Genomic DNA, 22,865 nt, shown 5'->3' on the forward strand with positions numbered 1-22,865 from the left:
CGTAATCTATATATATAAACACAAAACTTTTTGCACAATTTACTCAAAATTATGTTTCTCTTTTGCTATTCTATCTCTAACTAGCGATGAGGATTACTACAAATATTATTTTCTATTATAAAACAAAATTAAGTAACAAGGTATAATACCTTACTACAAACTTTCATACACCGAAATATGATTGTATAAGAAAATACAACAAAAGGTAGAAAAGATACTTTTACGGTTAATGATCTGTATCATTTTTAATAAATCTTGTTCAATAGTAGAAAATAAATTTTAGAAAACCCCTTATCATTTTTTTTCAACGGATTGTTTTTGAAATTAATTTGTAACCTCTAACATTCATATATGGGTTCCAAGTATAGACATGAAGAAGGCTGGTTATTAATAAACATCACTCATGCTAATTATTATGGAATACATATATATATATTCAGGGCACGTGTTATGAAATTAAATTCTATTTATATCAGAGTAAGACTTATAAATAGCCTTAACATGAAATACCTATTTATAATTTATCAACAGAGCACTGAAACTGCTGTACTATCTTCTACCGAATTAGAATGTAAGATAAATAGCATAAAAGTACTCTCATGTAGAAAGCCAATATCACTTTAATTTACTCTTTCGCAAAATCCTCCAGGTAGAGGTTTTCAACATTGAGCCAATATTTTGTTTTCGATCTGAATTTCCCTTTCACTATATTTATTTCTCCCTATCTCTAGCTTTTTTCCCTCTCTCTCTCTCTTCGGCATTCAGGTTGTCTCTACCCTTTTATTGCTTTCCTTTATCGCAGAAAGAAAAATGCACGCCAACAGAAAGAGAGATAGAAAAAAAAAAACGATTCGTTTCATGAACACGCCGTAAAAGGAATCATTCTGCATTTGATCTAGATGCTGATATAGTATTCCCTAAAAGAATTTTCGATATTGAGAAAGTTTTTCCTACCTATCGTGTTTTGATGCTTTTGTAGCTCGAATCTTATTTAAAGGCAATTATTATTCTTATTTTCCCCGATGTTTTGTGTTATGTTTTGAAATAGACTCCGATTAAGACAAAAGTGTCATATTCAATGCTTCACTTGTCTTTAGCTTGTATGGTTACATTATAATTTCCAATCAATTGTTTCGAATATAAGAGTAGCTATTACCTTACGTCATGGAATTTTGTTTAATACAGTTAAATTTACTGATTCCTTTGTTAGAGACTATAGTCCCTAACCTCTTCTCAAAAATGCATATAAATGCATTTTACTCTAATTTGTCTCTCGGCTTCTGTGGTTTTCCATGTTTTGTTTCTCACTTTTATTTTTTCATTCTTCGTTGGCACCTTTATGTTTTTATTTCAAATCACTTTTATATCTTTATATTCATGTCAAGTATTGAAATTGGATGCCTATTTTTGATGCGCTTGAAACATGTCGACTGTTATTTATTTCTGAAGTGAAGGAACTCTTTAATCAGGTAATATTTTACCACTACAGTTTCCTTGGGGTTATTCATTTAATAAGGATTGGGATTAATTATTTTAATACATAACATCACGCATTTCCATGCGTTTTGGAAAAGAGGGAAGGAACTAATGTCGTTAACAAGGGAATCTACATTTAAATGAATAAAACATGATTCCAGGGCATCAAGATGAGCTGATGTAAGATAATAGCAACTCTTATATTTTACATAATTGAACGAAATATTTCAGTCCTAAATGTATGTTTTTTTAAATTATTTATTTACAAAATACTCATAAAACAAATATTGAACTATCACGATCATTTTTCATTTTTATACTGCAGTTCAACTAAAAGAAATATTTATGGTGTAATCAATAATGATGCAACGCAACTTAAAAGAAAGAAAATTACAAAATGGAATTTTTCATTGAAAAGAATTTTTTTAACAAAACTTAACTCAAAATTAGTTTCCCTCAAATAAATTCCCTCAAATTCCCTTAAATATTTAAAAATAGGGTCCCTGACATATCGTCAAATACTTAAAAAAATAACGACTACTTAAAACACAAAATTTTAAATGAAAATTGTAATTGACACTTTCTAACTTGTTTGCCTTTAATGTCTCAGTATTATAACACTCAGTTCATCTAACTGGTTATATTATTCAACTTCCTTTATTGCAATTATAAATATAGACAAAAACATATCAACTTGGTCATCCTATAACAATATTAAAACATCTCGTATTAGATAAGAGCCCATATATAATAAATTTAGTTTACTAGAAGATATAAAATACACTTAAAAGATTATACTTCTAAACTTCAAAATAATCATTTGCTTAGCTTTTAATTTGCGCTGTGCATAAATTCGTTTTTATTAGTAAAACTTTGAATCACTTTTTTAAACCTTAAACTGATTTGTTTAAAACACCATTAAGTGTATGCATTCAGAAGAAAGAAGCATTTTTTTCCTTCTATTATTGAACATTATAGTTAAAACGCAACCAAATCCAACATTTCATTTTAAACAAAAACCTAGCTTTTATATTTAAAATACTAATGAGGCTTTTCTTTAGGAAATTCGAGTAAGTGATGTAGAAAGCTATAACTACCATATGCTTTTGACATGAAAGCTAAAAATGTCTTTCATTTTCTTTCATAAACGACATTTCTATCGTATGCTCTTTTGAATTGAATGAATGCAAAAATAACATTTTTTTTATTCTCAAAACTCTGAAAGTTTTGTTTTCAGTTCCCCTAATGGTAGTTAAGAAAATCTGAACAATGATGTTTTTTTTACCTGTTTTAGAATATATTATTTTAGGAAAATGGTTTGTTACATTTCTTGCAATAAATTTCGAATTCAAATACTTAAGGTCTTGATTGGATTTTTATGCCATTTATTACTGTCAAATAAAAATTTTGGATTTTAAATTTTTAGAAAAATGAAAGTATTTGTAGAATTGTTTAAATAATGAAGGATAATAATATTTTAGCCATTTGTTTTCCAACAAAACTCAAAATTCACCAGACAGTTAGTATGCAATTACCATGAATGAGTTTTATATTAAAATAATATAATTAAATATTATAACAAAATAATATGATTAAATATAATTATATTAAAATAATATAATTAAATATAACTATATTAAAATAATATAATTAAATATAATTATATTAAACTAATATAATTAAATATAATTATATTAAAATAATATAATTAAATATAAATTTATTAACATAATATAATTATTTTAATTATATCGGTTATTATATTATTTTAGTTTAATATTTTCAGTTAATTTCCCCTTCATTATTTAAATTGGAGAGTTATTTTGTAACGACAGCTTTCAATATATAAAGAGTATAGGTCAAAAATGAAGTCAATTACGTATAAATATATAGAATTGAGGAAAACTAAAAGTCATCTAAATCTATGAAGTAACTACTGAAAAAGGTGAGATTCATCAAAACGTGTTCAATTGCCGAAGGAAATACCAAAGGTTTGAAGAGAGATAATCCACAAAACCTTCAAGTTTCTTCACACTATCAAATTTCACCCCCCCCTTCTCCCGTAGTATCACTGATTTCAATTGCGTCATTTCTAGTAAAAATAATGAAATAAATATAGTAAGTTTAGTCGTTAGGACATCATTTGTACTTTGAAAAAAGATCTATTTATATTCACAAATTTATTTCGTTCGTTTAAAATGAAAGAAGACTACTTCAGATACATTTAATTTTTTTTAAAGTTATTTAGCTTACGCCATATTAATACAAATTTATCTTTACAAAATTTTAGATACAATATATTTGGAAATTTCTGTCAAGAATTTAAATGTATTTTAAAATCAGGTTTCACTTATTGATATTTAACCTATATGATAAATACTAACATTAATATTAATTATTTTGATTGATTTATTTGATTTTCATATTCGTATTTTTTTTTCTGTAACACTTTGATTTTAGTTTTAATGCTGAAGTCTGAAGTTTTCCTCTTTTGAGTTAGTTACTTACCCAGACAACCTCTCTGGCTACTCCGATATTCTGTCGAAGTGTTACTTGTACCTTGAATTTTATAAAATCCTCACAAAATTAACAATTGAAGTCATTCCGAATAATTAACTTTTCTCCTCCGCTGTAAATCCATCTTTGATGAAAATAAACACAATTTACCCCGTAATCTAACCTTTATAACTGTATGGATAATATAATACAAGGTGTTCGTAAATGTCGTTTTTATTATAATTTTTTAGAATCTTTTCAAAAAATAATATAAGAAACCTTCGAAATTCAAGAGAGAAAAAAATTATTTAAGTAACAACAATTCTAATTTGCTTTTAAAATCTTACAAATAATTACTGTGGCCGGACAAAGTAAAAGTGAAATTGAATCTGTATAGAGAGTTTCTGTAGTGTCGGATTACACATAAAAACGAGAAAATACAGTGGTTAGGATTCAAATAGTTAATAGTGTTCAAATAGTTCAGACAATTCAAATAGTTTTGAATTTTTTAACACCTTTTTTTCAAGATAATTTGCTTTTATTTGTTCCAATTGTACTGCTTTGCCATTTGAATCAATAAATCTTGATTTTAACACATAATGAATATTAATATATCGTTTAACCCCTTCTCTGTCAGATTGTTTTTCGAATTCCCGACCCAAAAAAAAGTGCCTTTTGTTTATTGCTGAAAATAATATATCTATCCTAAATACGAAAATGCAAAATATTTTTGTCAGCAAACAGTTTTTTACTGGACCTATTTGTGGTGAAATATGTGATGTCTAGTCTACTAATTTCCAGTTTTCAATGGAATTCACCCTAGTTTTATCATAAAAAATACTCTATGACTCTATGATAGCATCGTTATTAAATCTATTGCCTTAACGTGTTTAAGAAACATATCTGCATAAAATAATTATTAAAATTTGGTAAAAAATACTTTTGAAAATAATTTTCCAACCTTCCCGATAAAACAGCTTTACAATAAGTTTTGGGCATCAGAGCGTAAAAATCACAACTATTTTCACTAACTATTTTGACATGCAATGATAACACTAATGAAAGTAAAATTACAGAAAGTACCAAAATTATTTTGATTTCACTTCAAGGCGGGAAATCTCACTGCGAAAATCTCTTTGTTCTGCTAGTTCAGCTATTCTTATTATCCTGATTATAAAATTTTTTAATAGTCTATAATATATTTTATATTAAACGGAATGAATTTGAAAATCAGAAGTCAAAAAGTTTCAAATCAGATAATGAGACGTAAGTTGTAAATAACTAAAAATGTGTATCCATAAAACTAAATAATTTGAATTCAACGATATTTGAAATATAACTATAAGTTATGAACTAAAAACCGAAACTAATGGAAAAATAGTACTAATTCGTTAAGTTGAATCGTAAAAAAAATCGCCATAATTTTATTAACGCCAAAAAAAGTTTGATTGATTTCAGCAATATGCAATATCTGAAATAAAAGAAGCCATGAACCAATAAGCAAAAGTAATGTAAAAATGGTGGAAAATTATATGGGAGAAGCATATAAATCACCTTACAAATATTGACACCAACATTATACTTAATTAATTTTGGTAATACTTATTGATTAAAGTAAAAATTCAACCATGAACTCAAAATTAAAATTAAGGGAGAAATGGTACTAAATCATTTCGGAGAAAAGTAATAAAAAATAAACAGACGCCATACTATTTTTGACACCAATGGTGCTTAATTTATTTTGGTTATAAATAAAAATTGCAAAAAAAATAAACTATGTGCTATAAAGCAAAATTAATAGAGAAATATTACTAATTCATTCAGAAAAAACGTGAAAAATCGTTATGCTATTATTGACGCCAATTATGCTTAATTATTTATGGGAATAGATTATGGTAATTGGTGCAGTTTTAATAGGCACTGAATATGTTAATGCAATTTAAATATACATTGATATATTGGTACCTATTAATATTGCATCAATACTGTGCTTTTCCTATACACATATTGTGGAAGTAGTTTTTATGGCAATTCAAATAAGGAAATTATTGCAGAAAATGATTGTTTTTCTGCAGTTTTTATTGATTTAATTATTTGATTTAGACAAATTTTTATTATCATGAGTTAGCCTCTAGAGCCACAGATTCATGTCAAATATGTTTATTTTAATGGAATGAACTACCAAAACGTATTTTTCTAAACTCATAATGTAAGACTACAGAAAAGGTGCTTTTAGCATTCTCCAACTTTTCGTAATGTTGTACAATACTGATTTATTGGTAATTATTTTATGTTTTCTTTCACGTCTTGAAAAGAACGGTCATTCAACAAGTAAAATTATGAGATATAGGTAGTTAATACTTAGTCAGCTATAAATTTAATCTGTTATTTTTAAAAAAAGCACTGTATTAATCTCATTAAAGGATGTTTTTAATTTTCACACAAAGGAAATTTTTTGGAATTTCAAATGCTTCGCATAAAAGAAGGGATCATCCTGACTGCTCTAACGGTTCATTAATTAAATGCTTTGCCTCAGCAATTAAGGTTCAAACTAACTCAAACGCATTCATTTATAATCGAAGTATTGTTCTCACTGAATCGGGGAACTTACGGCGGAAATAGTTTGGGAAATTCACAGACTAACACTAATTACGTAAAAATAAACCATTTTAGTTTTCTAATAAATTTGGAATTCAGCAATTTTGATTTAAACACATAATATGGAAATGTAAGAAACTAAAATTGTATTTTTTAAATCTGGTTCGCTATAATTGTGTAACAATAATAATAATAGCAGTAATTTGATAGTCTTATTTTTTCTGTTTATATAATTTTTAAAAGATATATATAGAAAAGTAATATATTTTACATTTACCGGAATGAATTTGAAAATCATAAGACGAAAAGTTTCAGATAAGTTAGTGAGACGCATGCTGTTGAAATGAAATTACATAAAATTTGAACAGAAGTTGTCCATAAAGCAGCTATTCCCACATGATGCTTCGCGGAACCCTAGGGTTCTGTGAGTTCATACTTTTTATAACCAATGATGAATATTTTTATAATCTCTAGTTAATTAGTATTTTTTATAATCTCTGAATATATTTAGATCCAACCTAAACGTATTTAATCTTTTGGTTGCCTTTATGAAGTTATTTCAAGTATAATGCAAATAAAATAGAAATGAAATTTTTAAAAAGAAAATATATTTTTTAAGCTAATACATTGAACAAATTATGAAAATAGCAAGAACTTATAAAATATTGCATTAGCATTTCATATTGTGCTTTTCAAATCAAAATAAAATTGCAAAAATCTTTTAGAAAGAAAAATCCAATAAAATCATAATTTGACTTATTTCAGATTTTGTTAGCTTTATATATATATATAGATATAGATAGATATAGATATAGATATATATAGATAGATGAATGGATGGATGGATGATTATCACGAAACATGGCAATTCGGACCAAAAAATGTCTTCAAACTTAAAGTCTTCAAAATAATCTAACATTTTTTTTTGTATACCTCTTTAGCTACGCTTATTAATATCTTACAGGCAGCAGTGTAGTTTATTGACATTTGCTTGAGAAAAAAAATAAAATAGAAATTCACCAAATCTTGAATGCCAGGAAAATGACATATTACCTTAGAAGTTTAGTCATTTTAAGTTAATAGTAGAAGAGCAGTCATTTTAAGTTAATAGTAAGTAACTCAACTTAAGCCTTTATGTTCGATGAACCATAAATTGCTTAAATTAATTCCTTTTATCAACTATAGAAAGAAACAAAACATTTTTTGTTGCTGATTTGTACAGAATAAAATTGTGTATAATCATTCATTAAATAAATAAATAACTTTGATTACATCCAAGCATATTACAATCATACATAAACTTGGTATTAGGTTAATATTTACTTTCCCTTTTTACAGTATTAGCAGTTAAAAAGAATTTCTGGTAACACTTCAATGTCCTGGCATTCATAAGCCGGGAAAATGACAGCCAGGATAATGACAAATTCGCCATTTTATAACATATAACTTTACTTTAATTTAATATTTTGGCTGAAGACGTTTATATTCTGCAGAAAAATAACTTTCTTAAAATAACTTAGATAAATCTATGTAGTTTTGTTATTAATGATTTCAAGAAGCCAGGAAGATGACAGCATAAAAACCTACTCACCTTGAAAAACTTTTTGAAATAGATTTTGAGCCAGAAAATTGGTTCTTTAGTCATGCAACAAGACATGTTCAGATACGAGAGTATCTGATCAATCTATTAACATAAGATATTGATTCCTGGCACTATCTATTTTGGTTATAAATCACTAAATAAAAGTAGCCAGGAAAATGACAGATTTTCATGGGACAATCAAATTATTAACAGAAAAAACTATTTTAAACGAAGTTTTAGTAGTATTCTAGATATGCTTACATAGGATAGGAAAAAAAATTAGACTTTGAAAAATGTATGGGAAGTTTTGAAGCTAGTTATTATTAGAAATATTGCTTGGGATATGCCAGGAAAATGACATTTTGATATTCAATTAAATTCTTTAAGTATACAAAACAGTCAATGCTAGTGCAAAGTCATTTTAAAATGCTAACAGCAATGCTATTTATTAATATTTGTTTTAAAATTTCCTTCAGTATTATAGTATTTGATCTTGGAGGAAGGGACAGTGAATTGTCATGTTTCGTGAGATTTACCCATATATACGAGGGTTGTAAATTAAATAGTGGCAACTTAACCATGAAACTCACAGAAGGGCGGGCATGTGCAAATAAGATATGGGAGCAGTGAGGTGGCACTGTTCTCGATGTGTAGAGTGCAAAAAACAGTCCATCTGCTTAGAAGGGTAGTTGTTGTGTGGCGTTAAAGTGAGGGGTTTCGTTTCCATCACTCTAAAGCATGCTTTCAAATGGTGATCAGTGGTCGAGGTTGCCCGTGGCAAATATGCAACAGAATGCTATCGAGGATTAGTGGAAGCCTGTGGCGCGAATACTTTACCGTATAGGACAGTAGCAAGATGTGTTCAAACCTCTCGTCTTTTTTCGTCATTAAGCCTTTTGAAAGCAAGCTTTAGAGCGATGGAAACGAAACTCCNTGTTTCCCAGACCGTCGCCAATAGCCCATTGTGCAGCTCTAGTGCGACGTAAATTAGCAACAAAAAAAAAGATATAAGAAATTAATTTATTTATCGAAAAAGCTTTTTGTAAATATGCAGCTACGTAGATTAGATTTACTACTATATGTAAATATAGAAAAATAATTTTAATCCTAGTCATGAAAGGATTTGTAAGCTCATTTTTAATTATCTATCTACACTTTAAAAGTATACCAAATATTGCTTAAGTATTTTCAAAAAAGTTCTTCATTTATCATAATTATGTCTTAACAAATGGTGTTTAAAACTTGAATAATCACTAAGCGTTAATAACTATCCTTACGCAGTCCAAATGGAATGCAATTAGCAAAATCGTAGCTTATTTAATTGTTAAAAAACAGTGGAATTAAATAGCTTTCTGTGGTGATATTTTATCAATTAATTCTATGTTTTCAATTCCAAAATAACTAGAGATTATTCCCGTACTTCCATAATCCAAGCGAACTTTAATTTTTTTGAAACAAAAAGTATGGATTAGAGACTTAATCAAATTACTCTGAACGATTGCAATCCAATTAAAATAAAAGTACTCATTATTTTGCATTAAGAAGGTTTTATTATGTGTTTATTTTCGTTTAACGAGAAATTTTTCTCTTGAAAAAAATTTTAAAGCTAAAGAAATTTCTGAGATGCTTATAATTTGAATATCTTTTTGGTAGGATTGACTTTGGATTCCCTGTTTGACATTCAATTAATGTTGCACAATTATGTAACCTAAATGTTAAGTAACTTATTTACGTCCACTGGTCTTCAAGAGTTTAAAATAACAGATATTTTCTGTATTTAGTACTACCCTCTGTACTACCCTCTTTCTTTTTCTTTCTCATGGTAATTTAATTTTATGTCCACAGAGAAAGAAACCTTTAATATATTTCTTTTCTAAATGCCTTTTAAGTAAATATAAGTATTAAAAAATCTCAAATTTCATTTGTTATTTTATTAGGTATCTGCTAAGTATGGTTATTTAAATATTTAACATTTAATTATAATCACAATACTAATGACAATAATAATGCTTTTCCAAAAAAATAATCGTTAGACGCATTTTTATCAACCATTTACAAATATATAGGCATATTTTGCTACAAAACAAATATAAATTTATTTGGTTAAATAAAGTTAAGCATTTATCTGATTATCTAAATTTTTATCAAAACTTTAACTAAGTCATAGACTAGTTAAAATTAATTTTAGATCATTTAAAAATTACAGCATTAAGAAGTTTATGTTATTAGATAAGCTAGTGTAACAAAATTACTTAAATAATTGGTACATAATATAACAAAACTCCTTAATTTAATAATGAATAAATCGATTTTATGTAAATATCAGTTAACCAATTAAATATAAAATTTAAAAAAATAGTTAGGTTATTTAATTTATTTGAATAAATTTACATTTGATTACATTGATACATTTGATTTACATTTATTTGAATAAATTTTAACAAAATTTGAACTCAGTATTGAATGTTTACGATAAATAAGTTATAGAAAAAATATAAGCAACATTTTAAAAATATTGAAATTACGATTGAGATATCTAAGCATATCCTTTATTTATAGCTTAACAAAATATTTTGAAAAACGTGTGTAAATTTCAAAATGTGGCAAACATGTATTTTATTTGTTTATATAATTACTCTTCACTGCAGATAAAAAATGGTAATTAACTATAGCACAAGTTGATTTTGTTGAATAAGCCTTATATATCATTATTACTGATATTCAGTCACGTGGAATAACATTTTATTTGGTCTTTAAAATGTTATATAATAATTTAATCATGATTACTAACGTAAATCTAAATCACTGTATGTATTAGTCAAACTCACTCATGGTTATTACGATGGAAAAAAAACTAATTGTAGTTCATTAGGTAAGCCTTAATTATCTTAAAGCATTACCAGTTAATTATCTTTAATATCTAAATAAACTAATTGCTTGGGACAAGTATCAAAGTAAATAGCATGAATTCTATTATTCTCAGTTTCCAGAATACAGTTCTAAAAATAGATGTGTTTCGGTATAAGCTAGAGATAAACCATCAAAATATGTTTTTTTAGATGAGTGTAACAGAAATACTAAATGAATGAAACTTTTTAATATGTATTTATTCTCATAAGTTAGTCAACATGAATTTATTTCCATTAGATATATTTGAAAGGAAAAGAATACATAAAGTTGAATACAAGGTTGCTAAAAGTAAAAATTAAGTAAAATTACAGATCGCATTTATTTCAAACAATATTTCATTTTGATCACAAGAAAATGACAAATACAAGAAAATTTTATTCATTCAAGTTTTATTTTCAAATATTGGATAAAACATTCATGTACCATAACATATCTGCGTTGTATGATTATATATGTATCAAGACCATACAATCAGTTAAATTAACTCTGATAAATTGACAGTCGATTATATGTTTATACAGAGACTTACGCACACTCTATCAGCAAATACTTCATTTCCAGATGATTCAGTCCTCCTTACAACTCATGCACCCTTATCACAAGTAGCTTTATCGAAATATCCATGATGTTCATGATAGTCAAGCACAGTATAGAGTAACAAACATAAATATATAAATAGGCGAAGAAGCGAATACATTTATAATCTCAACTGCATTTTTTTAGGCACGCACATGCTACAGTCTACAATTTTGTTTTTAGTTTTATAGAAGATTGTGTGTTGAAATTAAGTTGGTCAATTATGTTGCATTTCGTTTAACACCGGCCAGGTGGCCGAGGTGGCGTGTCTGATTGTGAAGCAAATGGCTGCGGGTTCGAATCCCGCACTGGGCATGGATGTCTCTCTCTCTCTCTCTCTCTCTGTTGTCCTCTGATGTGTGAATGTATGAATGTGGCCCACCCTATGAACGGGTATTTTTGGCAGTGTGGCATGGGTAATGCTGCTCGCCTCCGTGACTTTGGTTCACAGGTGCCCACTGGGTAACGATAAATGAGCAACACTTCAGGCATCGTCTAAGGCGAAGAACGAAAGTTCAGTGCCTGTCGTTATTAAAAAAAAACATTTCGTTTAACCACGCAAACACTATTGATTTTAGAAACTTACGAAAGTATGTAGAAACAGGCTTAAAGAGTACGATAAAGTAAAAAATAAAATTTTAATAATTTGTTCGAGAATTATAAACTGTTAATTTTGTAGTGAAAAGTGCCATGTAGGTCGCTCAACAAATGTTAAAATGCTACAAATGAGTTTAAAAAAATTGTCTGCGAATTTAATTTCTGTCGAATATTTTAATTCCATTTGAAACTCTGAGATTTAAGAGTTGAAATAAGAAGAAAAATGAATTAACTATAAAAGAATATTATCATACTTCTTTTTTGTTGTTACACATTGCGCATTTTAAATACAATAAGAATTAACTTAAAGTCATTTGCTTCAATGAAGCATACATTAACTTGCAACAGCAAAAACGATAGTTTTTAACCTTTCGGTGCATAATTTCTATGAAAGACATTTTTCATACTTTTTTCGCCTTAATTTTGGCCAAAATAATTAAAACATATTATGTTTTGCATTTAATAATTTATGGTTAGACAATAAAGCATGAAAGTGTTTTTTTCAGCAGTATAGGTAATATCTTCCAAACACTGCTCACTTCCAAACAATAATTTTTCCATATCTGCTTTCATTTGCAGTTATACCAATCTAAAAGGATCAGTTATTCATCATTGAAACTTCTTTTATTTGCAAAATCAATTATTGATAATTTTTCGTAGACTAATAACAAAAATAAAACTCCTTTTTTTCAGATTTTGTATGACTAATTTCGACAGATTTTTAAATAACTATTAGACTTTTCTTATAGCTAAAAAACAGCGAAATATGTTTTTGCCTGTATTTATAACGTCAGAAAAAATTATGTTAAGTAACATCGGTGTCTCATCTGCATCAGGGAGATTAAAGTTTGTTTATTGGATGGATAAAAAAGACTGAACTTTATAATTAATAATTAGTTTTAGAATTATTAACCATTAATTTTGTCTCCCAGGAGTGATTAAACATTTACATTATCATAAGGTGACTTAGTTAACATTCCCAGAGATGGGTGATTAATTCTTTAGTGGTAACGTAAACAGTGTTACGTTAGATCATCGGTGATAAGTTCCCTAGCTGTTAAACTGTTTCTGCCAGGCCTTTCTTTCTTATAACTGATAAAGACGTAAATAGTATTGTAAGTAGTATTTTTGAAAAACAAATTAATATTGTTTTAACTAAATTTAAACAATAACTCTCTAGTCTTCATTAAAACCAAACACTATTGCTATTTATTTAAATCGAAACCAAACATAAAGCACATACTTTAAAAAATATACATTTGTACGACAAAATTATTGCTTGATCTTTAATTCGAGAAGCGTAGATTTAAAAAAGCAAATCCATTTCAAATAGCGTAACGGCAGTAACGTTGGCAAGAAAAAAACCTTCAGTTGAATTGAAATTGATGTGAAGAAAATCTACCGGTAAGAGATTGCAGATAATGTTCTCTGATGGAAATGATTTTATTTCTGCTATTTTGCTTCTCACGTTGCATAGTAGTGGAAGAAGTAACTATTAGCCAAGTTTGCTTGCGAAACAGAAATTTAAGATTTGAACTTAACGTTTTTAGAAAAATTAATGACGACTGTATTTGAAATAAGAAAATTCATTTCTAGAGCTTCTTTATCGATAAAAAAATGGGAAGAATAACACAAGGAAAATTATTATATTTATTTTAATTGGTTAATCATAGGATAGAACTTAAAAGTAATTCAGGTACTTGGAATTAAGAATAAAAATACTTCTGAATCGTAGCAAGTTAGAATTTAAAAAAAACTGCTCTTATTGTATTGTCTTCTTTATTTCTATCAATTCCGGCCCTTTTAAGGAAAGTAAAATATTTTCGAGAGGGACTTGTTTTTACAGATAGAAAAAGCGTTACTTTAACAAGTAAGTATGTATTTTTGCATTAATTCTACTTATTCTAATAATTCATATCTTAAAAGTTTTGTATGCTGGTATCTACTCATTTCATAATTTAATTGTAGTATTTAAATTTAGTTTTATTTGAGATCGTATTTTGTGTAACACTCAATTTAAAAATATATATTTTTTTAATTTTCAGAAATGTTTAAAATATTTCATCTTTATTATAACATATATATTAAGAAAAAAAGGGAAACTTTTTAATTTAAGCTTAGTTACATAAATTTAGGCTAATATCTTTCAAATTTTCTTAACACTTCGCAAAATATGTTATTGCAAAAAAGTATCTGTAAACATTAAATTCTAAAATATTGATAAAAAAACTAATGAATCTTGTATAATAATATTTTACCTTTTTCGAATAAAAGTTTTTAAAAATAATTAAGGCAGCATAAAATTTATTAAGGCAGTATTAAAAATATATAGGATAATTTTTTCAAAGCGTTATGTATTTGACAAAATCGCAGCTGTAAGATTTAGAAGCAAAGCAGCAACTTCTGTTAAAAAGGCCGACAGTTGTGCTATTTACATTGTACTTCACCGAAACTGTCGAAAAGTGGGTGCAAACCACTCCTGAACTAACTTTCCCCTATTAACAAATTTCTCTTCATGTGAGACTTACAGACTGCAACAATTGTGAACAGTGTTAAAAATAATTTAATCTGATGCATCAATATTTAATTAAACGAAATTTTTGACAGCGGAAAGCCTCAATCTATACGTCAATCACTCATAAGGGAACGAAACTATTTCAGTAAATTTAACTGAGATTGTATATCGCAATGATTAATTTTTTTTTATACCAAGAAATGAAAAGCATCTAAGTAATGAGTTTTCTGGTTAGTCAGGTAGTAATTATCGGTTCGTTGTGTGATTTTATTGATGGATCCGTCTCAGTCATGTTGAAAGTTTCAACCATACCAATTTACATATTTCTAAAACCTAAAAAAGTGAAATTCGCTTGCATTTGATCCCAAAAAAAGTGCAGACTTGAAAAGCAGCTCACATAAAAAATCTAAATGAAGATCAATGGAGGAGATCGATGCTTATTTTTCAAAAAGAAGATACTTTTGATTACATATGTTGCCCTTTGTTCTCTCTATTTTTTAAGACAAAATATTTATTGCAGAGGAATTCTTTAGTATTAAAATAAACTTAATTTCATATATTTATATATTATTTAAATTTTAGTGAGCTTATTCAACAAGAGTGGAAAGTGAAGAGGCGTCCATATTAATAGCACTTTTGTTCTTCAGCTTTGAAATATACAGGAAAATCAGAAACTGTGTAGTATATGAAAAAAAAATGCTTCCATCAGAGAAAACTATAGATCACCGAGAAAAAAGTACTGGTGGGTAAGATTTTATCGATTTATTTATTTTTTTTTTTTGCAAATGCCCAGACTGTTTTCTATGATGATCTTAGTCATCTGGTCCTCCAATTTCTCTGAACTTTACAGCTTACGACATCAAAAACTTCATCTTGTCTGCAGAAGGAGTAGAAGAGGAACCCCGAATATTGAGCCAGTTGAAACGGACAGACTGTCATGACATATAGGAACATTACTTCAGCAGCAGATCTTTAAGGCCAGGAATATCCTGGGAATCATTGCCAGAGGAGATCATGACTTGCCAGAAGGATCAGATAGCACCCTGTTCACTTTTTAATTGGAGTAGGTGAGATTCTGTAAATGTTAATTGATAAAAGAATATTATGATTTAAAGTTCTGCTAACATAACACAAACGTCATTATTTTACAATTTAAAATAAAAAAGGTGCACATAGAATTACTCTTGTATAATCTATTGCATATTCTATTGTGTCAAAAGACCGTTGCCAGATTTAACGCGCTGGTCTGTCATATCATGATGAATAAGATTTACACTGGAACTTGAGTTCTAAAATGCAAACTGTGATCATTAGCGAGCAATGTTCGCCTTCTGATAGGAGAGAGGAAATGCGTTTTAGGACCCAAATATGGTAATAAATTAGTGCAGAGACAATTTTAAGTTACGGAATCCGGAAATTAAAAACATCGCACTTTCTTTCAATGAACACAACTTTTTCGACGAATTCAAATTCCCGTTCTTTATAATATAGGGTCTAACCACAACCTGGGTAGTATGGTCCCAATAGTTTCGTCAGGAGAGTGATCCAAAGAATAGACCCCTTAACGTTAATTTTACTTTAAGCATATTTTGCTACATCTTGAAAGCTTTTTAAGCGAATTGGAAAAAAAATTGTTCACAATTATAAAATCCATTAATCTAAAGATAAACTCCATGTAAAAAATAACTTTTAGTAAATATTTATTATTTTGTTTACTTTTAATAAACAGTTTCCTGCAACTGTTTAGCGTATGCAATTTTACATGCCAAAATGCAAAAATTTGGGGGAAATTGGACGAATAATTCTTGAGAAATTTAGTTATAAAAATGCTAGTTTTCTTAAAATTCGATTTCTCAGGAACTAATCGACCGATTTCGTTCAAATTTTGCATTTTCACTTCAATAAAATCACTTCAAAAAATTTTTTTCTCATGGATTTCAATATTTTTTTTCATTAATATCTTTGGAAAATGAATGTTATAATTGTAGGCAAAATTTTTTCAATTCACTTTAAAATTACTCGAGATGTGTCGAAATATACAAAGAGTAAAATTTACTCTCAGTTTAGGTCTCTCTCCTGACCAAACTATTTAGGCCATATTTCGCAGATTGCGATACCCACTATATTTTAATGCTCAGAAATCCGAATCCATCTGAAAAAAAAAACAAGATTATTCAGAGATAGTAAGTTTTTGTATCTGGTTTCGTATCCTAAAATATCAGGTGGACTATTTTTTTTTTTAATTTTGAGCACTGTACAGTGTGCCAAACAAAGGTGGCATCCTAAATAACTCTTGTTCTAATGATCAGGCCTTCATGTTCTTTTTGGTATTGTGGGTGACCTCAATATGATAATTAATTAGAGCAAACGATATTTTAAGTTACGCAATCAGACACAAAAACGTACTTAGTCTAAATAAACGTGAGTTTTTTCCGACGGACTCGGATGTCCGACCTCCAAAATTTAGGGGGTAGCCGCAATCTGGGAAATATGGTCCCTATAGTTTGGTCCGGAGAGAGGTTGAAAGTTTGGACCCCTTAATGTTAATTTTACTTTTTACGTATTTCACCATATCACAATTTTTTTTAAAAAAAATTTTAAAAAAATTTTAAAAATTAGACACACTTTTAAAATTCGTTTATTCAAAAATATTTCTATGCAGATTTTAAATTTTAGTACATCTTTTATTATTTTCTTTAATAATAGTAGAAAAATTTAGAAGTGCAAGGTATATAATTTTTAACATCATTTTGAGGTATGTAATTTTACATGCTAAAATATAAAATTTGAGCGAAATTAGTTGAATAGCTCCTGAGAAATCAAATTTTAAATATGCAACTTCTTTAAAATTATATTTCTCAAGAACTACTCATCCAATTATGTTCGAAGTTTCCATTTTGCTATGTTAAATTACTTCCTTAAAATAATGTAAAAAACTACATGCCTTACAATTCAAATTTTTTTCGACTATTATTATAAATAAAATAATAAAAAATAATAAATATATACAAAAAATTTGCTTTTTGCATAGAATTATCTATGGATAAACGAATTCAATTTCCCGAAATGTGGCGAAATACGCAAAAGGTATATTTAATATTAAGGGGTCAAAACTTTGGAACCTTCTCCTGAGCAAACCAAGGGGAACATATTTCCTAGATTGCGGATACCTCCTTTATTTTGTTGGTCAGAAACCCAAATCAGTCTTGAAAAGGTATACTTATTCAGAGAAAGTGCAGTATTGTGTTTCATTTCTTAACTTGTACTAATTAACATATTTGAGGCTACCCCCTAGAATCATTGAGATTGAGTTATAAAATGTAAAAATCTGATCATTAGATAAAAAGTTATTTAGGATGCTCAGATTTTTATTTTTCGCGCTGTACATCAATCCAGCATTATACACATACTGAATACATGCTGTACCCCTACGAAATTCAATGAGTACAAGCACTATGTGATGACGATAATGCCAAACGCGTTGAATTTGAACACTGGTATTTGTAAAAATGGGTCATCTAGCCGCCTATTTTTGCATCTAGCTGCCTTAGCCATGTAGTATCTTTTACATAGGACGATGCCCTGAACGTGCACAGCATGCACGTGTGGGTACAAAACAACTGAGGTTGCATTCAAGCCATGCAAATTGACATCAGTTCAACGTAAAAGTTTGGGATGGCATTTTAATAGATAACTGATTTTGTAAATTTAATGCCTGGATTCAATACATGATGAAAGGCTTAAAAAGTAAAAATAATGTTTAGGAGCTCCAAACTTGGGATATCGGGTCAGTTCATTAAGCAGACGTCTTAAGTAAGTTCGTCTAAAGAGGAGATTTATGTGGCTATTTTCAAACTTTCTTCATTGTCTGCACTAATTAAAAATATTTTCCCCCAAGCAATTACTTGCAAAGCAAGCTGATTTTTTTTTTGGGTGTAGGTAAACATATACAAAACTTTTATTTTGCTGTTCTTATGGAGATTTTAGTTTAGGTGAAAAAGCGAAAAAACAAGACAATCTGTCGACTCACTTTCTGAATACTTAAAATACTGCTAAATTTAAAATTATTTCCTTTTAAAATTTATTCAGTTAATCTATTGTATGTTTTTAAATAAAAGTACTTGTAATATGTAAAATTAAACTAGAGATTTTGATTTCATAACTCAATTTAATTTTAGTATCTGAAATTTAAATTGAATAATTTAAAATTTAAGACCATTTAGAATTTCAAACTAATGAAAAGAATCTAAATTCGAAGTCTAAACAATTCACCGCATGCAGTCTAACCAATTCAATGCATGTTGTCCCTAGTATTCTATTCACAGTAACCTTAATAAGGTGTTAGGTTCATGTTAAATCATGATGATGAAGACTAATTATTTTAAATATGATTGGTACAATAATGAAAAACTAACGAAAGACGATCCACTGTATTTATTCTCCTAATATAAGAAGGTATTAAAAGCTGTAGTTTATTATTATAGTACGGCTATGAACTATTTGTTGATATAACTCTTACATATCAAATCCATCTCACTTATGCGAGGGTAGATCTATCAGATGCGTTTTCTGGAGAGGGTATCGATCGAAGAAGTGTCGATTTTTAGTATCCTGTTCGAATACCAGAGGGGATAAAAATGACCAATTCCTTCCTCCCGCTTTAAAGCCAACTACACCCTGTACGAGGGAAAAAACACGACTCAATATTGTAAGTCAACATCTGTTAAGCTTTCGGAAATGGAAAGGGGAATTCTTCAGAAATTTCAAGATTACAGGCTTAGAGGAGGAAACACCCTAACGACGGACTATGCCTTAGTTTGCACACGGAGATTCCTGAAGACTGTGAAAAAGCCAAAGATCTCAGCAGTGACCAAGGACATGGAGGGAAAAAAAACATGCTGAAAGTTTAAAAATAACACAGTAGCTTAATGTTCTCAGGTTTCTTAAAATCTTTAAAAACACCCCATAGCTATCTAAAAATATTCCGCGAAGTTAGTTTTCTTCATATTGCGCTTATACTTCAACCTACTTTAGAGATTTAAATAAAACATCATAATTAACACGCCCACGTAAGCATTTTCCTCACGCTCGAGGTGTACTCATACAAAAAGGACTTGAAATAATTTCTACATGAAAACTAACTATTATTTAAAACTGTTTTTATCTTAAAACAGAAACACGTAAAACGCAGTCCTGTTTCTATTTGATCTAACTTTAAAAAAAAATAGTTTAACACACATTGGCTTAGAACACTATTGTTAGGTACGATGCGCAAAATAAAAAGGAATCACGCTGAATAACTTGTTATCTAATGATCAGATCCATGTTAAGTTCGAGAAGATGACCACAAATGTGTAAATTACTTATGACGATAATGCAGACAGTATTCTTAAATTATGAAATCAGACACAAAAACGTTATTTCTCTGAATAAACATACCTGTTTTTGACTGTTACGGACTTCTGACCCTAAAATTATAGAAGTAGCCTCATTATTGGAAGTATTTCCCCTATATTTGGTAAAGAAAGTGGTTCAGAATTTGATCCCCTTACTGTTAATCTTATTTTTGAGTATTTCAGCATAGCTCGAGAAATTTTTAAGTGAATTTGGCAATTTTTTTCACACAATAAAATTTATTTTTCCCTAGATAATTACCTGAAAAAATTAATTTTCAATAATAATTCATTATTTTTTACTATTTTATTTAATAATGGTCAAAAAACTTTCGAATTTAAAGGTATAAATTTCTTTACATCATTTTAAAGAAGGCAGTTTCAAATGAAATACAAAACTTAAAAATACAAAATTTGAGCATAATTGGTCGAATATGTACTAAAAAAATTGAATTTTGAAAAAAGTTGTATTTTTCAAATTTGATTTCTCTTCTGTTTTTAAAATTACATTCTTTAAAATATTAAAAATTTTAAACACACAAAAACACTGAAATGTGTGCCACAATTTTTTCGATTAATATAGAATAAAATATTAAAAAACATTGGATGATTATTAAAACTTGTCTTTGGATAAACACAATTTGTAATCGTGTGCAAAAATTTTTCAATTTGCTTAAAATGTTTTGGAGATAAAGTGAAAATAATAAGGTATCCAAACTTTGAACCACTTTCCTGACTAGAGTACGGAGAATATAAATCGAGATTGTGAGTGCTACATATATTTTGGAAATCATAAATCAGAATCTGCTGAAAAAATGGTTCGTTTATTCAGTAAAAGTACAATTTTGTGTCTGATTTCGTAACCCTATAACCATCTGCACGAATTAATTAGCATATTTGAAGTTACCACCTTGAACCATTAAGATTGTGTCCAAGAACATGAAGATCTTATCATTTGATCAAAGATTAATTAGATTTGTCAGTTTATTTTTTGCGCATTGTGCAATCATTTTAAACTTCTGATTGGGAAATTAAACTAAGATGTATATACATTTATAAACTGGACAAAAAAGAATCTCCAATGCATGCATCGCTTAAAAGTCCTGCTTAGTACCAAATATTTCACAATACTTTCCATCAAATAAAATCTCCGTGAGTAGAACATCAATTGAAGACATCGCAAAGTTAGATAAGGCAAATGGAGATGGATACTTACTTTATGTCTGGAATGACTGAGTTAAAATGCACTCTTATCTCTGTCTTGTCAAAGGAGCTTAAAATCATCCATCAGACGAAAGTAAAGATAACCTAAGCGAGAAGAGTTTTATTAGTTTCAGAAAAGAATATTTCAAATGTAATGCATTCAGATGTATTTATCAAAGATTCGAAATAACACGAGCGCCATTCTTTTAAACCTATTTGGATTGAGAATTTCGATGTTTTCTGTAGTCTAACAGAAGATTTTAGTCATTTTAATAAGCTCCATACTTTAAAAACACAAATACCGTTGAAATAGTTCGGTGAAAAGCCTCATGGGATGATTAAGGAAGAAAATCATACAGACAAAATGCCTCTTATAGCACTTACTTCGAATAATTTCATAAGCCACATTACACTTTTGACAACGGTTAAAAGCTACTGGATTAGCAAAAGTTTTAGACGGTATCTCTTAAAGTACCATCGTCACACGTTACTGGAGGTGCGGAGGAAGCTCTACCTCTGAAGCTCATTAACCAATAAAAAGACATTTTACTTTCTGCCACCTAACATTATTTCTATTATACTCCACGTGTTACCATTGATGTGTTTCCAAATTCAAATCCACCTACAACTAATTAACAACTGTTGGATTAATTAAGCTTCGCTCAAAACACCTTTCCTATACGTTGCTGGATCTACGTAATAACAGAAAGCGCATTCTTTATCACTTCTAAAGCGACTTAACCATTCGAAACACATTTTATTTTTTGTCACTCTACAGTATAATTTCAATTGTGCTCCACTGGCTGCCGCCACTTTTTTGTTTAGTTTGAAGCTAACCTAATGTATAGCGCTCAAAATGAAAAACCTCCCAAAATAACTTTTGAACTAATGAACGGATTTTTTAAGTTCTGGGATTCAATGGTTCGAGGGGGATGAACTCAAATATGATAACTAATTAGTGTATATGATATTTTAAATTACGAAATCCAGACAAAAAGCGTACTTTCTTTTAAATAAACATACTTTTTTCGATGAATTTAGAATTCTGATACTTAAAATATAGGGGTAACCACAATCTGGGAAAGATGATTCAAATAGTTTAGTCAGGAAAGCGATTTAAAGTTTATACTTTTTTTTCGTATTTCGCCATATCTCGAGAACTGTTTAAAAAATTTTTTTTTACAAATTGCACGCCATTATAAAATTCATTTTTCTGAAGAAAAAATAACTTTCAGTAAATTTTAATCATGTTTTATTATTTTATTGCATATTCGTTGAAAGAATTTTGAATTGTAATTTATACAAGTTTTTACCTCATTTTAATTGATATACTTTTACTTAGTACAATACAAAGTTCAGGTAAAATGAATCGAATAGTTTCTGTGAAGGCAAAAGAGGTATTTTCTAAAAGAGGCATTTTTTCAAAATTCGATTTCGCAGGAACCATTAGAATGATTTTACTTAAGTTTCTCCTTTTGGCATTTAAAAATGCATTCTTTAAAATGATTCATAAATGATG

The 22,865-nt window shown here is 28.5% G+C and overlaps 2 long non-coding RNA genes across 3 annotated transcripts in view; one reads left to right on the plus strand and one right to left on the minus strand.

The window, feature by feature from the left end:
• LOC107452554 (uncharacterized) overlaps positions 1–15,697 on the plus strand; it is an 89,904-nt gene extending 74,207 nt beyond the window's left edge. Inside the window, exons 3-4 of the long non-coding RNA XR_001585194.3 lie at positions 15,333–15,492; positions 15,601–15,697. This is a non-coding gene — a long non-coding RNA (uncharacterized lncRNA). The remainder of the gene's footprint in view (positions 1–15,332; positions 15,493–15,600) is intronic.
• Positions 15,698–15,700: 3 nt separating this feature from the next.
• Positions 15,701–22,865, minus strand: part of LOC107452546 (uncharacterized) — a 52,717-nt gene continuing 45,552 nt past the window's right edge. For both annotated transcript variants that reach the window (XR_006225291.2, XR_001585193.3), the window contains exons 5-6: positions 21,360–21,451; positions 15,701–15,825 (exon numbers count right to left, since the gene is read on the minus strand). This is a non-coding gene — a long non-coding RNA (uncharacterized lncRNA). The remainder of the gene's footprint in view (positions 15,826–21,359; positions 21,452–22,865) is intronic.

Source organism: Parasteatoda tepidariorum, chromosome 3 (assembly GCF_043381705.1).
Source record: "Parasteatoda tepidariorum isolate YZ-2023 chromosome 3, CAS_Ptep_4.0, whole genome shotgun sequence".
NCBI lineage: Eukaryota > Metazoa > Arthropoda > Arachnida > Araneae > Theridiidae > Parasteatoda > Parasteatoda tepidariorum.